The sequence below is a fragment of the Ictidomys tridecemlineatus genome, chromosome 1, assembly GCF_052094955.1.
Source record: "Ictidomys tridecemlineatus isolate mIctTri1 chromosome 1, mIctTri1.hap1, whole genome shotgun sequence".
NCBI lineage: Eukaryota > Metazoa > Chordata > Mammalia > Rodentia > Sciuridae > Ictidomys > Ictidomys tridecemlineatus.
In genome coordinates this window covers 35,014,779-35,034,939 of record NC_135477.1, presented here as the reverse complement: position 1 = coordinate 35,034,939, position 20,161 = coordinate 35,014,779, and the positions used below count along the sequence as shown (strand labels likewise).

The following is a 20,161-nucleotide window of genomic DNA, read 5'->3' as shown; positions in this document are numbered from 1 at the left end:
CACACGCTAGGCGAGTGCTCTACCGCTGAGCCACAACCACAGCCCCTATATTTTGTTTATATTGTGGCATTATTTAAAAAATTCCAGTTCTCACAAGTCCATAGGAACACAGCTAGGAGCATACAGATTTTGTTTTCAGATATTTCCTATTTTTAAATTATTAATTATTTCATCAAAAACAACCAGCTTTTTATTCTTTTTTTTCTAATTAGTTAAACATGACAGCAGAATGCATTTTGTTTCATTATACACAAATGGAGCACAACTTTTCACTTCTCCATTTGTACATGATGCAGTCACAACATTTGTGCAATCAAACATGTATCTAGTATAAAGGTGTCTGTGTCATCCCACCATCTTACCTATCCCAATGCCCCTTCCCCTGCCCCCCTCTACTTTACCCAATCCCCCCATTATGGATCAATATACACTTATCAGAGAGAACATTCAGCCCTTGGTTTGGGGGATTAGCTTACTTCGCATAGTAAGACATTCTCCAACTCCATCAATTTACCTGAAAATGCCATGATTTTATTCTCTTTTAATGCTGAGTAATATTTCACTGTGCATATATACCACAGTTTCTTTATCCATGGGCATCTCAGTTGGTTCCATGGTTTATTTATTGTGAATTGGGCTGCAATAAACATTGAAGTGGCTGTGTCACTATAGTATGCTGATTTTAAATCCTTTGGGTATAGACCAAGGAGTGGGATAACTGGGTCAAATGGTGGTTCCATTGCAAGTTTTCAAAGGAAACTTCACACTGCTTTCCAGAGTGGTTACACCAATTTGCAGTGCCATCAGCAATGTATGAGAGTGCCTTTTCCCCGACATGATCGCCAACACTTATAATTGCTTGTATTCTTAATAATTGGCATTCTGATTCGAGTCAGATGAAATTGTCGAGTAGTTGTGGTTTGCATTTCTCTAATTGTTAGAGATATTGAACATTTTTTCATATATTTGTTGATTGTATATCCTATTCTAAAATTGTTTATTAATTTTGTTAATTAATGGACTAAGGAACTAATTGTTCCTTAGTCCATTTATTTATTGAGTTATTTGTTTGGGTTTTTTTTTTTTTTTGGTGTTAAGTTTTTTTTGAGTTCTTTATATATTCTAGAAATTAGTGTTCTATCTGATGTGCATGTAATAAAGATGTTCTCCCACCCTGCAAGCCCTTTCTGCACATTATTGATTGTTTCCTTTGCTGAAAAGAAGCTTTTTAGTTTGAATTCATCCTATTTATTGATTTTTTATTTTATTTCTTGCGATTTAGGAGTTTGGTTAAGAAACTCAGAATCAAATCCAACATGATGAGGACTTGCAACTATTTTTTCTTCTAGTAGTATTTCATCAAAAATAACCAGCAGTCTGGAGTTATGGCTCAGTAGTAGAGTGCTTGCCTAGCATGGATGAGGCCCTGGGTTTGATTCGTTGAATTGCATATGAATAAATGAATAAAATAAAGGTCCCTCAACAACTAAAAAAAAATTTTTGTTTATAAAAAAGCTAATTGTTTGCTATTCATAGTAGTGTGTGCCTATAGTCCCAACACTCAGGAGACTGAGGCAAGAGGATTGCTTGAGCCCAGGAGTTGGAGACCAGCCTGTGGGCAACACAGTGAGACTCTATCACAGAAGAAGAAGAAGAAGAAGAAGAAGAAGAAGAAGAAGAAGAAGAAGAAGAAGAAGAAGAAGAAGAAGAAGAAGAAGAAGAAGAAGAAGAAGAAGAAGAAGAAGAAGAAGAAGAAGAAGAAGAAGAAGAAGAAGAAAGAAGAAGGAGGAGGAAGAGGAGGAGGAGGAGGAGGAGGAGGAGGAGGAGGAGGAGGAGGAGGAGGAGGAGAAGAAGAAGAAGAAGAAGAAGAAGAAGAAGAAGAAGAAGAAGAAGAAGAAGAAGTTAAAGAAGAAGAAAGAAAGAAAGAAAGAAAGAAAGAAAGAAAGAAAGAAAGAAAGAAAGAAAGAAAGAAAGAAAGAAAGAAAATTTTGCAATAATTTGTTTTTCTATTAAATACAGCTTTGGAAATCACAAAATTATGCTTTTTATTAATAATTTTTAAGAAACTAATTTGTGTACTAAAATTACTTAATTAAAAATTACCACTCAATAGTGCAATAATAGTTGTCACACTCGGTTACCCTCCTGAGGTCAAGAGAGGTTTACTTGTCCACACTGGAGAGAAGCTGGGTGGGCCTGAAGCCATTTGTTGGCAATTACCATGACACAGCAGAATCAAACTCATAATAGGACAGAATCCACTACTATATGGCTATCTTTCTTCTAAAGATTAACATATCTAGTCTATTAAAAAGTTTAATTCTTTAGCACACACAAAGACTAACTCACATCTTATATTAGACAAAGGCACCAAAAACATACATTGGAGAAAAGATAGCCTCTTCAACAAATGGTACTGGGAAAACTGGATATCCATATGCAGCAAAATAAAACTAAACCCCTATCTCTCACCATGCACAAAACTCGACTCAAAGTGGATCAAGGATATAGGAATTAAACCAGAAACCGTGCACCTAATCAAAGAAAAAGCCGGCCCAAATATCCATCATATCAGATTAGGCCTCAACTTCCTTAATAAGAATTCTATAGTGCAAGAATTAAAATCAAGAATCAATAAATGGGATGGATTCAAACTTAAAAGTTTCTTCTCAGCAAAAGAAATAATCAGTCAGGTGAATAGAGAGCCTTCATCTTGGGAGCAAAATTTTACCACTTGCACAGACAGAGCACTAATCTCTAGGGTATATAAAGAACTCAAAAAGCTAAACACCAAAAACAAACAAACAAACAAACAAAAAAACAAATAACCCAACCAATAAATGGGCCAAGGAACTGAACAGACACTTCTCAGAAAAGTATATATAATCAATTAACAAATACATGAAAAAATGTTCAACATCTCTAGCAATTAGAGAAATGCAATTCAAAACTACTCTAAGATTTCATCTCACTCCAGTTAGAATGGCAGCTATCAAGAATATAAACAACAATAAATGTTGGTGAGGATGTGGGAGGAAAGGCACACTCATATATTGGTAGGGGGATTGCAAAACAGGGCAGCCAATATGGAAAGCAGTAAGGAGATTCCTTGGCAAACTAGGAATGGAACTACCTTTTGAGGGAGCTATCCCACTCCTCAGTCTATACCCAAAGGACTTAAAAACAGCATACTGCAGGGACACAGCCACATCAATGTTTATTGCAGCACAATTCACAATAGCTAAACTGTGAAACAACCTAGATGCCCTTCAATAGATGAATGGATAAAGAAAATGTGGTATATATACACATGGAATATTATAGCAATAAAAAAGAATAAAATCATGGCATTTGCAGGTAAATGGATAGAGTAGGAGAACATAATGATTATTTAAGTTAGCCAATCCCAAAACACCAAATGCCATATGCTTTCTCTGATATAAGGAGACTAATTCATAATGGGGTTGAGATGGGGAGCATGGGAGGATTAGAGGAACTCTAGATAGGGCAAACAGGTGGGAGGGGCAGAGGGGGGGCATAGGGGTAGGAAAGACAGTGGAATACGATGGACATCATTACCCTAAGTAATGTATAAAGAAACAAGTGGTATGAATATACTTTGTATACAATCAGAGATATCAAAAATTGTACTCTATATGTGTAATATGAATTGTAATGCATTCTTCTGTCAAATATAACAAGTTACAATAAAAAATAAAAGAAAAAAGTTTCATTCTACTTATTAATATCCATTTGATCCAATTCCTTAGAAACTTATGCATGGGTAGTTCATAGAAATAAATTATTTACATAGCATTCTACCAGATTAATAAGTATATCATTTTTCTTATTCCAATACAAAATTCGAGAAACTTTAAAATGACTGCTTTATATGTATAGCACAGACCTTTTAGAAGGTAATGAAATTTTGTCTCAAATAAGTTTCAGAATTGTTGAAAGGCAGGAGAAAAGCCCTGAAATATTGCAAGATCCTTCTGTACAAACAGGAATAGATCAGAATTTGACAGCAACTAAGGTCAAATGTCCAATATTTTATCACTGCAAAAGTATGTGACTGGAATTGAAACAATGCAGCTAAGACCAGCACACACAATTCACTCCCACCAGAATATAGCCTTCCCTTCTTGCCTTCCTATTTTTGTTTTTTTGCTTTGGTGTGTTTTTGCTTTTATAGGAAGGAGAAATAAAACTTTTTCAGGAGTTTACATTCTCTGTAATTGCTTTGGTTTCAGTAAATAAGATTAAGAAAAAAAATGAGAGAGTTTTATTATTGCCCCAAATTCAACAATAAATAGAAAAAATATGGAGCTGATTTATTTTACAACTGCAACAAATTCAACATCCTCTTGTTCTAAAAGTTCCTTTTATTTATTCATTAATCTTGTTCAACATTATTCCATGTCAGCTAAGTTCCAAACTCTCTTCTGTGTACCAACCATACAGTGATTCCCAGCATCAAGGAAGTAACCCCAGAAGGATAATGCTGTGTTTATAAAACAACTGTGAAGCAGAGAGGTAACATTTACTTCTGCACATAAATGCATAAACACTGCCTGAATGGCTACCATCATCTGCCAGATGGGTGCATCAGACAAGTTGGAGCAATGTTTGCATGTGCTTAGTAACATCCTTATTTGAAGTCTAATTACTTCCAAAACACTTGCCATCCTTACTCCCCTATTCATCCTTTTTCTTTCTCTCTAGCTCCCTTGAAGTTTTTCTTCCTCATAGCACTCAATCAACATAACTTGTTTTTATGTTTCTTGTTCACTCTTCTATGCCCTTCTCTTGGCAGAGTGCCTCATATAGAAGAAGAGATTAATAGATTTTATTAGAATTAATGAATGGTAATTCACAATTTATAAACTTCAATTCTTGCCCTGGGTAGTAAGTCAGGAGGATGAGGAAAATAGATCCTATTCTCTGAAGAGTCACTGTCAGTCATAGGAGGTCTATGTTATTACTCCCATCCCTGAGACATATAGTAACAAGAACAATGGGAAAGCATTTTCTTAACCTGAGAGAATTAACCACTAACACCATAAGGCATCCATTGTGTCACAAATTAACCTCTTTCTTATACCTGCAGAATATTCTATATAATTCTTAAGAAAATTGAGAAAAGAGTAATGCTAATCATTTTCTGTGCACTGTGATTCACAGGAGGAAGCTCAACTGAGACAAACTGAGTGGGTGTATCCCCCATGGCTTAGTGGCAAGTCTTCCACACAGTATGAATGCTATTATGCTGGGTAACTTCAGATTATTACTTTTCACTCTTGGTTGATTCTCTCAATTTCCCTCTATCTTGTTTAATCTTGACAACGTTAATTCTGTATTGATGGCACAAATCTACACTGTAGCTCTGTTACTTTAATGCATCGCTTGCTAGTAGATAACAGTTCTTCCCTCCTTAAGTCAAAAGACACTTTGTCAGCTTTTCTACTGCATCAATATGGGTCCCTCAGCAGTGGTCACTTCATGCTTTTAGTCCCTTCCTAGGATAGTGAGTTCCTCACGTACTTTCTGGTATTCCTTACCTGCCCATGAGGACTGTCAATGTCAAGGCCTTTAGAAAATTTGGGACAAGAGAAGGACCTAGACCCCTACATCAAGTCTGTTATATAGTGTATCCAGCATAGAAGCAAATCCAGAGAAGCCAGAGTGCAGGAGGGAGGATTGCTGAGTTCTCCCTACACCATGGGTGTCTGCAGGTTGGCTGAATCAACCATCTTATTTCCCTTTCATCCAGCTCCTATGGAAAAAGTAGGACTTCCTCTTCCCATATTATGGTTCTCTTGATAGGAGCCTGTATGGTTTGCATATGAAGTTTCCCCTCAAAAGCTGTGTGTTGGAAAATTGGTATCCAATGCATTCATGTTCGATGGTGAAATGATCAGAGCTGTGACCTGATCAATGGTTTGATCAACCAAATGGATGAATAATTTGAATGGATTACTAGGTGGTAACTATAGACAGATAGGACATGGCTGGAGGAAGTAGGTTATTGGAGCTGTGCCCTTGAGGATTATATTTTGTCCGTGGCTTTCAGCTCTCACTGTTTCCTGGCTACCATGACCTGAGAAGCTTTCTGGTCACTTTCACCAGGATGCTCTGCTTCCACCTTGGACCAGCTGATCATGGACTTAACCTTTGAAACCATGAATCTAAAATCAACTTTTTCTCCTATAATTTGTTCTTATATTTATGTTCAGGTATTTAGGTTGCAGAGAATAAAAGTTGACCAAACCTCAAAACAACTGGGACAAGAAGGAGAAAGCAAGGATGTTTGATCACTTTATATAAATCTTTGATATGAAAATAGAGGCTTCTTCCTTGTGTTCCATTAAATAAAATACATTTTAGAAGTTTGCTTCATCAAAATACGACTTGACCATTTTCTTAGCTATTGTACTGTTTTAGTCTGTAAAACATTCTTTCAAGATAGATGTGACAAGAACAATGCAACCTGTGTCTCTCTCTCCAGGAACAATAAGCAGAGAGACTTATTATAGATACAAAGGAGGCACACTTTCAATGATCCTAATTGTGTTACTGAATTTCTAAAGCCAAGGTCTACATCTAAAAACCAAAACAGTGTATGTAGCCACCTGGAGATATTCTCTAATGCCACTCTAAAGTCTTATGGGGATAAGAGATACTGACTAACAAAATGAATCATCAGTTAGAGTCTCTCCTGTGTGTGAGGGAGATTTTACACAGTTTAGTAGCTTTAAATATAAAAGATTAGCCCTACACAGACTGTTTTCTTTCTCAAAGGTCCACGACTGTTGTGGGTGTGCAGACAAGAAAAAATAAATTTCAATTCAACATGGAGAATGGAGGAAAATGAGATAAAGTGCATATCCATAGTTCTTAATGATTCTTTGCTTCAAACTCTTAGAATAATGTATCTCATTGACTAAACACACTATTTTTTTAAAACATAAATGGATGGTTGCCATAAATGCAAATTCTTCTGGACTTCTTACTGTTGAGTAAGTAGGTTCTATCCTAAGCATTTTTCATATATTAATCCACTTAACACTTACAAAAGCCCCCATGCAATAGATGCTATTACTAATCTCATTTTATATATTAGGAAACTAAAGCACAGAAGTGATAAGGCCCGAGGTCACACAGTAAATGAGTTATACTGAGATAATAATTAAAAGGTATGGTGTTAGGTAGAGCACAGTACCTTTGTCACTTAATAAAACATTTTATCTCTGGAAAATATTTATTTTCTCAAAAAGATCCTTCCCTTGGGTGGAAGCTCTCTCTCCTAGCCACTTGCAGTTCATGTTTTCCAATATATGGTATAACCTTCTGCTGACAGAACTAAAGTGGGGCAAGTTGTCACCAAAGATGCTCATTATGGGTAGAGAACTGATATCTATTCATGTGAATTATATTATCTGTGATAATTTTATTCTTCTTTTTCTGTATCAGAACAGCAAACCAAGATGTTTGAAATCCCCCAAGAGTTTCCCCAAAATGGTTTATTCTCACAATTATTGTCTCCCAGATCAAAAGCATATTAAAGAATCATGTTGATAGTTCATTCAAATAACCATCCTCCTCTTGCTCAAGGAGTTCCTTGCTATCACACGTGACCATTGCTAGATAGTCTGTGCTTAGCAAAGATGGTTACAGACTGGGATCATGTCCTCAGAACATTTAAAAGCACAATTTAGAAAGAATAGTAGTTTTACACACAGTTATATACTGCTTTCTCACTAGGTGCCTGAGGCTTGTGAATTCTAGGAGAGACTTTTACCTAAACCAATTTTAGAGACCCAGTTCCCCCTTATAGATACAAAAGAGGCACACTTTCAATAGATCCTAAGTGTGTTACTGAATTTTTTGTTCCCCGCCCCACCCCCCCAAAAAAACATTTTGAATCCTAAGCAAATCCAAGGTAACAAATGGCCTCAGCTTCCACTGTATACACAAAGAAAATGTATAGTTCTTCAGCCTGTCTTATTTTCTCCCTAAATAATGAGACTGCTTTAAGAATTCTAAGTTTCCAAGCTTGTGAGGCAATGGTACATTCAGCAATAGAAGTGGAAGACAACACACACCATTTCTTTTCCTTCCTTGATTCTCTATCTGGGAGCATCTTACAATATCCTGGGCATGGGGTGGGGTAGGGAATATAGTAAGACATAGAACTCAGACTAATCTTAAATACATAGTTTATTGTAAGGACCCACAATTATTTATCTTGGAGAACGCATTAAAGATAGAAGTCAGGAGGATCACACATATTCATGATCATAATATCCAACTTTGATTGAACACTCACTGTGCACCAGGCACCTTTCTAAATGCTTTACCCATAAATTATTTGGGTTTCATGGGGAAACCATGAGACAGGTACTAATCTTATCATCTACTTTTCACAAATGAGAAAATTGAAGCACATGGTGGTTAAGTGACTAGCCAAGGTCACACTGCTGGTTAAAGGAAAAGTCAAACACATGAACACAGGTATTCTAGCTTCTGCACATCTCTGAGCTTAATCAGTATATTCCAACTGCCTCTCAGAGTAGTTTTTACAGTGTCTTCTTTCTGATCTTGGAGAAGGAAGCTTTCAGAACTTCCTTAAAGTTTTGTTTTGCTTTGTTTTCATTGTGATACCAAATAAAACCCCTATATAATCTCATATTTACTTATCAGAGAACCTCTGGACATATTTATCTGAATTCTACAACAGAAGCAAAGAGTGGATAATGCCTCCCATCTGTACTTAAATTGAAGATACATTAAGAATTCAATGATTACCATATGCACCAACATAGGTCACAAACAATACAAGCAGAGTGGCACGTCTGGAGCGTGAGTGACTTCTGAATCTGTTTTATACCACTACTTCCAACCAGTATAAATTTGTTGATAGAAACAAGTTAGTATTTCTGTATTCCTAACATTTATTTAGACTCAAGGAATGAACATAAAATATTATCGTAGGTTACAAAAAAAATTGAGTCATTGGACCATCTTTACTGCAGTGTTTTAACTAGCAGATTCCATTCCTTTTTGAATGTTTAGTATGATTTTGGAGCTTTCAGAATCCGAATATAAATTAGAAATACCAGGAGAGACTGAGTCTTCTTCATATTGCTCATTATTCTGTCAAAGGTACATAGAAGTAGGCATGACAGATAGGCATTGAATATACCATGGTGAGTGAATGAATTAGAATAATAGTATTTTCTTCAAATCTGGATCCATTGCTGGTTTGAGGGCACTAGATGAAACTTTATTATCCAAATATTCTAGAATTTCTTCTTCAGGATTTACAAACTGAAACAGTAGGCAAGGAAAACCTTTTCTCAAATTTATACTTCTAAAGCTATCTCAGTTGTCCCAGAACTTGTTAGCTACAAAACAGCACTGCACAACATGTTGAATAAAAAGACCTCCATTCACCCAAAGCATATAACCCAAACTCACATGCAATGCACTGTCATGGTGGGTAAGACCTTGGTCTTTGGAAATAGACCTAGGTTTAAATCTGAACTCTGACACTTATGAACTGCATTTTTAATCTCTCATAATTTTAGCTTTCTTAAGTTTAAAATCAAGCAATAGGTCTAGGGTGGTAGCTCAGTAGTAGAGCACTTGCCTAGAACATGTGAGTCACTGGGTTCAATTCTCAGCACCACATACAAATAAACAAAATAAAGGGATTATGTCAATCTACAACTAAAAATATATATTTTTTAAATCAAGTAATAATGCATGCCAAAGTCACTATAAGAATAAACTTAGATGATCTATCAAAAGGGCTAGTATGGCACCTGGCATATAAGAAATGTCTACTAAATGGAGAAAGTGAGTGGAGTAGAAAAATGATGGACACTGATTCTAAAGCTCATTCTGTATGCAATTTTTTAAATCCTTACTTTCAACAAAAAAAGCATTTTGACCTGACAATTGGCAAGTTTGCTTTCTAATAGTCTGTTTGTGTCCCTCAGTGTTCACTAAACCCCTCTGAAAAGAGTTGCAGTACCTCCTAGCAACTTGCCAAGGGGAACTTGCCAAGAGAGGGTCTCATCACCAGGGTTTTGAGACAGCTCATCCTCATAATGACAATATTTGACTAGATGAAAGAATTTGATATGGTTTCCAGAAATGCTTAGCTTGCTTCTAAGTCCAGGAGTCCTCATTTTAGTTCATCTCAAGCTGCATTGCCAAAAAACCTTTAATGAAAATAATCCTTGACTGTTCCAGAATCTGAAGATTTCAATCTAATATATTATTCTTTTTTTTAATAAAACACAAAAATTTTATTTGAGTCTAATATGATGCAGACATGTTAAACATCTTAAGTACAGAGCCAGATTAAAGAAAATGCTATGATAATTGGTACAGAAATAAATATATATAAATTTATAGGTGGAAAATATTTGAATGATGCTTAAGAGAAGATAAACTTTTCCCTAATATCGTTTTCTTATAAAATGGTTTTAAAAAATTCTTAGAATTCTTCCACCCAGCATGGTTTCTGTCTTTTCTATACTATCTTGGTCCTAAAGGGGGATTAAATGCACAAACAGTGGAAAAGACATGGTCCTGGCACCTGCTGAGCCTTTGTCCCACTGACAAACACTGCTTTTAACCTTTGTATTTAAGATCTGAATCAGGTAGTTATCTCTACTTTTTAGTTGATACTAAATCTTTTTTGTTGTTGTTTTAATTAGTTATACATGACAGTACAATGATCTTGACATACCATACATTTAAATCAGATGGGATATAATTTCTCATTTTTCTGAGTGTACAGGTTGCAGAATTACATTCTTCTAAGTATTAGCACATGGAGGAATCTCTCTAGATCTTTGGCCCCAGTCAGGGATTCTGTTGACTGTGCTGAGGGGATATGACTTACAGGAAATATTTGTGCTTATTTGATGATTTCATCTATAAAACATAAAAGATAAAGACATTTAATTAGCCTAAAATGAGTGTTGCTATCACTAACAGTATGGTTCTAAGAGGAGTAGACTGATGAATTCAAAGTGGAAAAGAAGGAACTGGAGCTAATGTTTTAAATTCATATGACATACCAGAAGCTAGGATATTTAACCAGCAGCATCTACTGAGCTTAACATGTGCCAAGCTCCATGTTTAGTATTTTTTTAATCTAATCATCACTAACCACCCTATTCTTGATGTAGGTAAACAGATCCTAACCTAAAAACAAAACAAACATACAAACAAAAAACCTGTAGAACAAAAAGGAAAACTTATCCAAGGTCCTTTATCTAAGAAATATTAGGAAATATTGTCATAGGTTACAAAAACAATTGAGTCATCGAACTCATTTAAGTGAGTTCTCAACTTAAACTTGAAAGTCTGGATCTAAGATCCAAGATTTCTCAAGCTACAATTTCATGTCCCCTACTGTTGACTTACACAGATGCTAAAAATCTTCTCTCACAATTGAAATAAGTAGGGGTACAGGGTCTAATTTTATGATTAATATGGAGTAAAATGGTATCTTTTAGGATACCCAATGTTGATACTATTGAATTTAAAATGCACCCCAAATTCTCTGTCATGTGAGGAATAAATCAGATCTCAATCTCCCTAGAGATCAACTGATCTTGAAAGACCCTAGCCCAGTTACCTAAGGCCAAGATATGAAATCAAGATACCGGGCATGTCATAAACAGGCTCAGGCACCAGACGTGCTTTCCACATAACCGGTTAAGAAAGAACAGAGCGCCCACATCCTGGAGCATACATGAACAAACCAGAACAGATAAGCAGGAACAGAACCACGGAATGTAAACCTGTGGGTTTTCTGGGAACATAAAGTGAACCAATAAGAAACCTGTTGCTTCCCGCACACGCGAAACCTGTCCTAAACCCTATAAAAATCTCTGTATCCCCAAGCCCGGTGTGCCAGTTCACCAAAGCTCCAGCTGAGGTTCTGCTGGGCACCCACAGGCGCCTGTGTCTCAATAAACCACCTCTTGCTTTTGCAGCCAGTGTTTCATGTGATTCTCCTTGGACAGGGAATCAGGGGTCTTTCAATCTAACTAAACTCTGCAATTGTGGAATTTCCACTTATAATGATTTTGTTTTGTTTGGATCACAGTGCAATTTCAGACCAACTGGTTACATAGGGTAAACTTTCTTCACTTACTCACTAATTTCTCCCAACTCATGTCTCTTCTGCCAAAATCTTTCCTGGGTAATGTCATAAATAGATTCAATAATCAGAAATAAAAAGAGAATCACAGCAATGTCAATTCCACCTAGTGGGACTAGTTCCTGAAGGCATGCTTCAGACCATTCACTTGATTTTCAGACAAGAGTAGAAATAATTGGGCTGCACCAACTCTATTTTTATTAAATTATTCTGCAGAACAGTATGTTGGAAATATTCTGCCTCGTCCACCTCCACAGTTTTGCTAAATGAGGACATTGGTTTGTAGAAGGCAGTTGTAAGCATTTAAAACCACCACATTCAATATAGTCAGTTTGATTTCTTAAGTACTTCAGTGGACATGATAGCAAAGCCCAAACTCCAAAGAAAAATATTCATTGTATCTGCAATATAATAACGATTTTTTCTCTGCTGTTCAGGACTATATGATAGGTTCAAAAAAAAAAAAGGTTTTTTATAAACACCTAACTTTACATTGTATCCTACAAGCCATGTCATGATTGTTAAAAAATGGAATAGTCTGTCAATTTGTGGGATCTTTTAATGGTGAGTTCCTAAAATGTGTTCCAGACTGGGAGGTAGATCTGTGCAGCATGCAGTTTCCCAAAAGAGCTCTTCTGTGTCCTGAGATTTGCAGTAACTTCTGCAACTTCTGTATGCAAGAGCATTTAGGCCAAAGTCCTTGGCTCTAGTCCAGGCTCTGCTAATAGAATTCACTTCATTAAAATAAATTTTCTGCTCTCCAAAATGTACAGGTAGAACAAGATGATTTCTAAGGTCTCCCAAAAGGTTTGAGGAAAGAGGGGAGGCTCCAGAGTCTCTTGCTCCTCACTTCCCCCCACACACAAATGCACAGGGATATCTTCCCTTCTTCCCCATTCAATTGCAAACACACAGGAAGTAGGGTGACTATTGGGATTGGTCTGATTGTCAGACTGCAGGGCAGCACTGGGGCCACTTTCACTACTGGATGGGGTTGCTATACAATGCAACTGGGTGTGGCTCTGCCTTCTCTCCTTTCTGGCTCCAGCAGAGCCTCCTGATCCCACAGCTGCATTTGCATCCTAGTCATGTTAAGCATTAGATTAGAAACCAGAGCATTCTTATGGTCTCTTCTCTCTCTCTCTCTCTCTCTCTCTCTCTCTCTCTCTCTCTCTCTCTCTCTCTCTCTCTCTCTCTCCTCCCTTCCTCTCCCTATCTCTTCCTCCCTCTCTTTCTCTGTACTTATAATACCCTGTGGCTGGGAAATATGATGGATTGGATATAACTATCTGGCAGAAAATAGAAATCATGCTCATACAGTCCAGTCAGCTTCACCAGAGTTCTGTGGACAGCGACCTCAAGTTCAAACCCAGCTGCCAAATATGTGGCTTTTTTCAATTGACTTTCTGTGTATTCTACATGAACGTGCCTTCCTAGAGAACTTTCCAGGGGAGGACAGGAGGCTGGAGGGGAGAGAGATGTTGTAAATCCTTTAGTTCTAATACTCTATTGTCACCAATAATACCACACCAAAGAGTTTCTTTACAAAATATGCTGATTTCAAAAACAACTATAAACAAAATTTTTACTAGAAATTAGTTTATGGCCTAATTAATGTAGAGTTTCCATAAAATATAAGTTCTGGCAAAAAAAAAAAAATGTTTGTCTGAATTAGTTTGCATGAGCCCAAACCACTCTTTCTTAAAATCCTTCTCTCTCTCTCTCTCTCTCTCTCTCTCTCTCTCTCTCTCTCTCTCTCACACACACACACACACACACACACACACACACACACACACACACACACATACACACACACAGCACAGGAAGAAAGAGTTTGGCTTATATACAATATACACTAGCATTTTCCCTCCCTCTGGGAATTGTGCACCTCAAACACAAGTTATTGCAAATGCAGAGAATGAATTCTCAATGACTTGTCTCCAGACTTAGAAATTGCAGGCAAAAGGCAGTTACCTTCTATGCCTGGTGGAGTTCAGAGAGCCCCCTTACCCAGAAGCAAAGTCAAACTGAGCTTCCTTCCAATTTTCCTTCAGGGCACTGACTTATCAATAATGAAACTTTCCAAGTCCTTAACCACTCATCCTGTCATGAGAATCCTATCCTTTCCACCCCATTGACTGGAACCTAAGTGCTTCTCTCAGGGTAAAAGAAAAGGAAATAAAGCTGAGAACAATATTCAGCAGCCACCACCTCAGGCAGTTATGAAAACTCAAAGTAAAGGATCACGCCTGGCTTTCCAGAGAAGAAAAGAAAAAGACAAAAGGCAAAAATATTCAAGAGCTGTCATATTCCAAAGTTCCTCCAGTGGGTACTTTCTTGCCATTGTGATAGCAGTCTATGTCAAAGAGAGTTAGTTTTTCCTAACATTCCCTGAGCGATTCTCCAGCTTCTACCATTAAGCAATTTTATTTTCTAAAGTACAAGAGCATTTATGGTAATTAGACATGGGATGTTCGTACCATTTCAGATCTTTAATGTTGAACGCCTAATAGAAAAAGCTTTGCCTGAGCCTTCTTAGTTACAATCGCCACTTTCTTTCATGTACCATCTTTTTTATCAAAAGAAAGGTGAGTTCTGGGGTATGGAGAGAGGCTAGTAGCAAACCCACAGTAGAGCTGGCTCTAGATGGAATAACTATTAGGGGTCACCCCTTGTACTGCACAACAGCAGGGAACAGCCATAGTGAAGGAAGGTAGGAGAGGGGAAGAAAGAGAGAAGATGAAGTCTAACCAAACAGCAAGGAAGAGGAAGTTGGAAAACATGTTCTGGCAAAATCTTTGTGTTAGTCAGTGTTCTGCTGCTGTGACAACATATTTGAGAATAACAACTTAAAAGGGGAAAAGTTTATTTTGGTTTCCATTTTTTAGAATTTTCAGTCCATGGTCAGCTGGCTCCATTGCTATGACCTGCAGTAGTGCAGAGCAGCATGACAGAGGGCATGGAGGAGCAGAGCTGTTTACCTTGTGGTGGTCAGGAAACAGAGAGGAAGGGGCCAGAGACAAGCTGGAGCAGTACCCAAGGGCACACTCCCAAGAACCCATTCCATTCAACTAGGTCCTACAGTTTTCATTACCTACCAATAGGCCATTCAGGTTACAGCCATCCTGATCCAATCACTTCCCCAAAGCCACATCTCTGAACACTGCTGCAGGGGTGACCAAGTCTTCAACACATGGCTCTTGGGGACATTCCAGATCCAAATCACAATAATCCTTTTGCCTTCCCTCTTTGGGAAGAGGCAGAAAATAACAAGAAAGATTCTCAGTGACACTGCATTTCTCAGGGTGGCATGAGAGAAGAAGGTTAGAGAATCTACATGGACCCTAAGTGCTCCTTCCCCCATGTGGCTTCCTTAAGGAAAACACAAAAGACCTCCTACACATGATGTGCTTCTCTAGCCAAAACTGAACCCCACAGTTAGGATATTATGTTGTATAAAATTAAATTCAGAGCAAACTTTTTAATTATGCAGGGGGCATATGATGAATGGTAAGATTTCTCTCCCTATCACCTGACTTCCCACCAAGTGACCTTGACGCAGGTAATCACACTTACCAGTATACTTTATATCCCTGGAGAAATGATTTAGACATATGCAACTGTATCCATATATAATACTTTGAAAAAATATTCAAATGGGTATCAAATACAACATACTGTTCTGTCACTTGTTTTTTTAACTTAATGTATTTAGACATTTTTCATATCTGTGCATCCAAATGTAATTTTTTTTTTAAGAACTAAATTGTGTTTGGGCAGATGTTTAATTTAATGAGTCCTCTCTTAGGTAACCATTAGGTGACTTGCATTACTTGTTATTACAAATCATGCTGCAGTCAAATTATTAGAACTTATATCACTGTGTAACTAGGCAAGTATATTTTGCCTAGAAAAAGTGGAATTCTTGGCTTTAAGAGTATTCACATTGTAAATTGTGATATATGTCACATCTCCCTCAACAAAATGCCTGTTAGTGAAGTGTTTGCTTATTTACAAACTTACCAAGGTCCAGTATTCACCAGTGGGCAAAAATTATATAAATATTCTTATGGAAAAATGCTCCCAGTAAGTTTTAAGTATGAATTTTTAATGTCCTATTTATATAAACCTAAAGGCACATATGCAGAAATATTGTTCTCTATGTGAATAACCTATTAATATTCTTTACTCATTTTATTTTATACTATTCATTTGTTCTTGATTTGTAAAAGTATACATATGAAATTACTATATGTTTATCATGTGTTTATATTTTTCCTACCTTGCCCTCTGAGGGTTTGGTTTTATACTTTGTTTACAGTATTATTATATTATAGTATTAAAGGTTTTATATTTTTTTAATGTAGCTCAATTCATTAGCCTGTACTTTATAACTTCTGAATTTCATAACAGGCCCCAAGGGCTGATGCTAATCCAAAATTACTTTTCTAAATCACTGGTGTTTTCTTCTAGCATTTTCATGAGTTAATTCTTTATATATAAATGTTTCAATTATTTAGAGTTTATTTTGTTATGAGACAGTGGTAAAGTTTTAGCTGTATGTTCTTTCAAAATGTTCAGCTGTCCAAACATAATGTATTAATAATCTAATTTCATTTCACTGATTTCAAATATTATCCTGCATGTCAAATCCAAAACATATGCAGGTTTATTTCTAGACTCTAATCTGTTTCCTTTGGGTTTTCTATCTCTACTTTAGTTAATTACTATAACTTTCTTATGTTAATATCTTTGAGGGTTAGTCTTTCCTCATAACTTTTCTTTAGTGTTATTTTCAAACTGGAAAAGTTGCATGCAGAGTCTCTTTCCAAGAGTGGAAGCTTGGGTTTTCTTTAAAGGAATATGCTTTAGGTCTGTGAAAAGCCTCTTGTGTGGGTCTTATGGTTATGCAGTATCCACACACAGCTCTGGGGAAGACCTAAATGCAAGCCCATTTGCAATTTGTTCCATCTGAGCCCAGTGTGCAGTTCAGAAATGTAAATTGGGCAGACCTTTTGGTAGATCTATGCCTCTGCACTTTATATAACTCCTGGGGAAAAAAAAAATGTTTCTTCCTTAGGGTAGATGCATAATGTCCTATTCATTTACATGAGTGCATGTGACAGTGTGTTCTTGTGTCAAAGTTTATATACAGGAGAAGGGGTGGGGAATCCAGCAACAGAGAGGCCTGTGTGGAAACCTAATACTTTCTTCAGCCTCTACTTCAAGAAGAAATGAAGGGGAAAAAAAGAAAGAAAAGAAAGGAAAAGAAATAGGCCTGCAGCTATGGCTTCACTGAGAGCTGGGAAAAAACAAAACAAACAAACAAAAAAACACTGCAAGCAGTATTTGATCTCACAGAGGAGCTTTGATAGCTACCTAGAAACCTTCTTGTATCCTCTTTGCTGTGTGCTTCTTTACTGAAACCTCAAGCCTTCATAAAGTCATGCGTCATGTAACAGGCAATTATGGGGTGTTTAAGGGACATGACAGTGCCCACCTTGGGGAAAGTGGTGGAGATGCATGAAGCTGAAGGGTTAGAAGTCTGGGCAGAGAAGATAGCAATGATCACCATTTCCCATTTTGGTAGCATGAGAGCATTTATCAAAGGTTCCCAGTAATACTCAGGCAAGGAAACCTGGCATACACTATAATTTCTACAGACAAGTAAATGTAGATGCTAAAGGAAAATACAGCCTCATATTTGCTGAAGAAGGGTCCTTTCTGTAATGAATGTTTCACTTCTGGTAAATTCTAACTTTGTTGCTTAAAATCAAGTACGCTCTCAGTTGCTAAACTATTTTAGCTTTCCAAATAAGCCAGCTACTGTCTAGGCTTTACCCAAAGGACACAATTTTCATAGTCTAATAAACCCATCAAGACAGAAAGATTCCATATCTCAACAACAACAATAAAAAAATTCAGTTATTCCAGGTAGTTGCCTTAACTCTCCTCTCATTAAACCGAGGTCCTCAAGACTGATCTTATGCCAAGGTTGCAGCTTTTGCTTGTGAGCAGAAAAAGGTCTTTACTACTAGATTATCCTGACATTTTCCCAAGGAAATAGTCTATGAGAAAGAATATTGCTCCTCTGAGTATTGCTAAATTAAAATCATTAAAGAATTGAGACTCTGTGAACCCCGCTTCTCAACCTATTGGTGCTATGTCCTCCACCTTGGTGGGTAGAGTTCACCTTGTCCTCCTCCCTCACTGCCTGTGTAAAACCTCCTGGTTCCTCTTTTCAGTACAGGCCTCAACTCATATTCCTTTTAACTCAAACGAGACAAATTTGGGAGTTGGGGACAACTTGTATCACCCTACAGGCAAATATGTGATGTTGAGTTTCATGACTCTTTAAGAAGTCATGAAATACCATTATTTGACTTGTGTACAATTATCCTGATGAATTCATTCATCCACTTAGCATCCATTTGGCATGTGTTATTGTTCTCACAACCTTTTACCATATATAGTTGAGATGCTGATGATGATATTAGCTTTTATTTTTACAATATTTCTTATTCTTAAAATAACTTCCAAATGCATTATTTCATACAATTCTAAGTCAAAGAACTATCCATGATTTAAAAGAAATTTAGGATCCTTGGGAAACAATTTGTCCTATGCTAATGTACAAAAACAGTAAACTTCATAATTACTGTTATGTTTTACACAATAAGGGAGCTAATATGGAGTCAGCTGTATCTGAAAACGACTCTTAGATTAGAAGACAGAACATTTTTTTAACCTTGGGAGTGAATATGGGTGAATTTTAAAAAAAAATGTTTTTTAATAACAACCACAGTTGGAAATCTTGAGGGAAAAAAAAACCCTAACTAATATTATCAACCTACATAAGAAAAAAAGTGGAATGGAGCATACTACATCAGACTCTTTCACTAATTTTTCTGCATATGCCATGTATGTATATACACATATTTGTGTAAATATATATATATATACACATATATATATATATAGGAACATTTTTATATACATAAAGTTTAACATTCTAACTTTGTCATTAGAACATAAATGTATTTAGAACCCTCACTTTCAGATGTATATTCTATTACTGTGACTAATGAATGATTGTAATGTATATGTAACCATTGCTCTATCACTAGACACACAGTCTTCCAACTTTTTAGTATTTTTGTGAAAATTGTCTTTCCATATTGGTGATGTTGTTTCTTTAGTATAGTTACCTACAAGAAACCTATTTTTAATAACATCTTCTTTTGAGTTTGGCCTTTTTGCTGATATTATGTTAAATCCTTGCAAAATTAAGATGATTAATCTTAATAAAGGGTTTTGCTGCAATTTTCTCTTGTTTAAAACTACCCACAATCTTAAATTCCTAGTCCATTTTTCTGACTGCTTTCCTCCTCTTTAAAGTAAACAGCCTATTTTTTTCTGTCAAATTAGGTGTACAGAGTGGGCCCATTAGCGTCAATAAAGTTCTAGTTTCTTTAAGAACTAAACATAAAAAATGAATCAGTAATGAGAAATACTGAGTATTTTCTCTGGGTTGCATTAAAGAGAAAATTCTTGGGCCTCTAGAATTACTCCTGTGTGTTGGGAAGATAGATTTAGTAATACATTTTCCTGAGTGATTCAATGGATTTGCTTTGCTTCAATTTATTTTGTATTTTTCCCCTAAACCTGCTTGCATGGAAAACAAAAATGTCCCTGGTTCCCTACCTGCATAATACCAACCTGCTACTGCTTTTAAATAACCATTCCTGTTGAAATCACCTTTTATGCCTCCCACATTGTTGTAAATCTATGGAAGTCTCATTGTCGAACCATTCACCGTGCTTGCTAGCATCCAATTCATGGTGGACTTTACAAGACAAGGCAAATCAAGGACTTCTATTACATTGCAAGTTTCACATCCAGAAATGTTTACTGTGGGCTCCCAGCATTGATTCCCAAGCATGGTTTCCTTTCAGAGAATTTCAGTGCAGA

General features: G+C 36.5%; 1 protein-coding gene across 17 annotated transcripts in view; it reads right to left on the bottom strand.

Moving 5' to 3' along the window:
* The window catches only part of LOC101968941 (uncharacterized), a 283,895-nt gene that overhangs the window by 231,393 nt on the left and 32,341 nt on the right, over window positions 1-20,161 (bottom strand). The window lies entirely within an intron of this gene.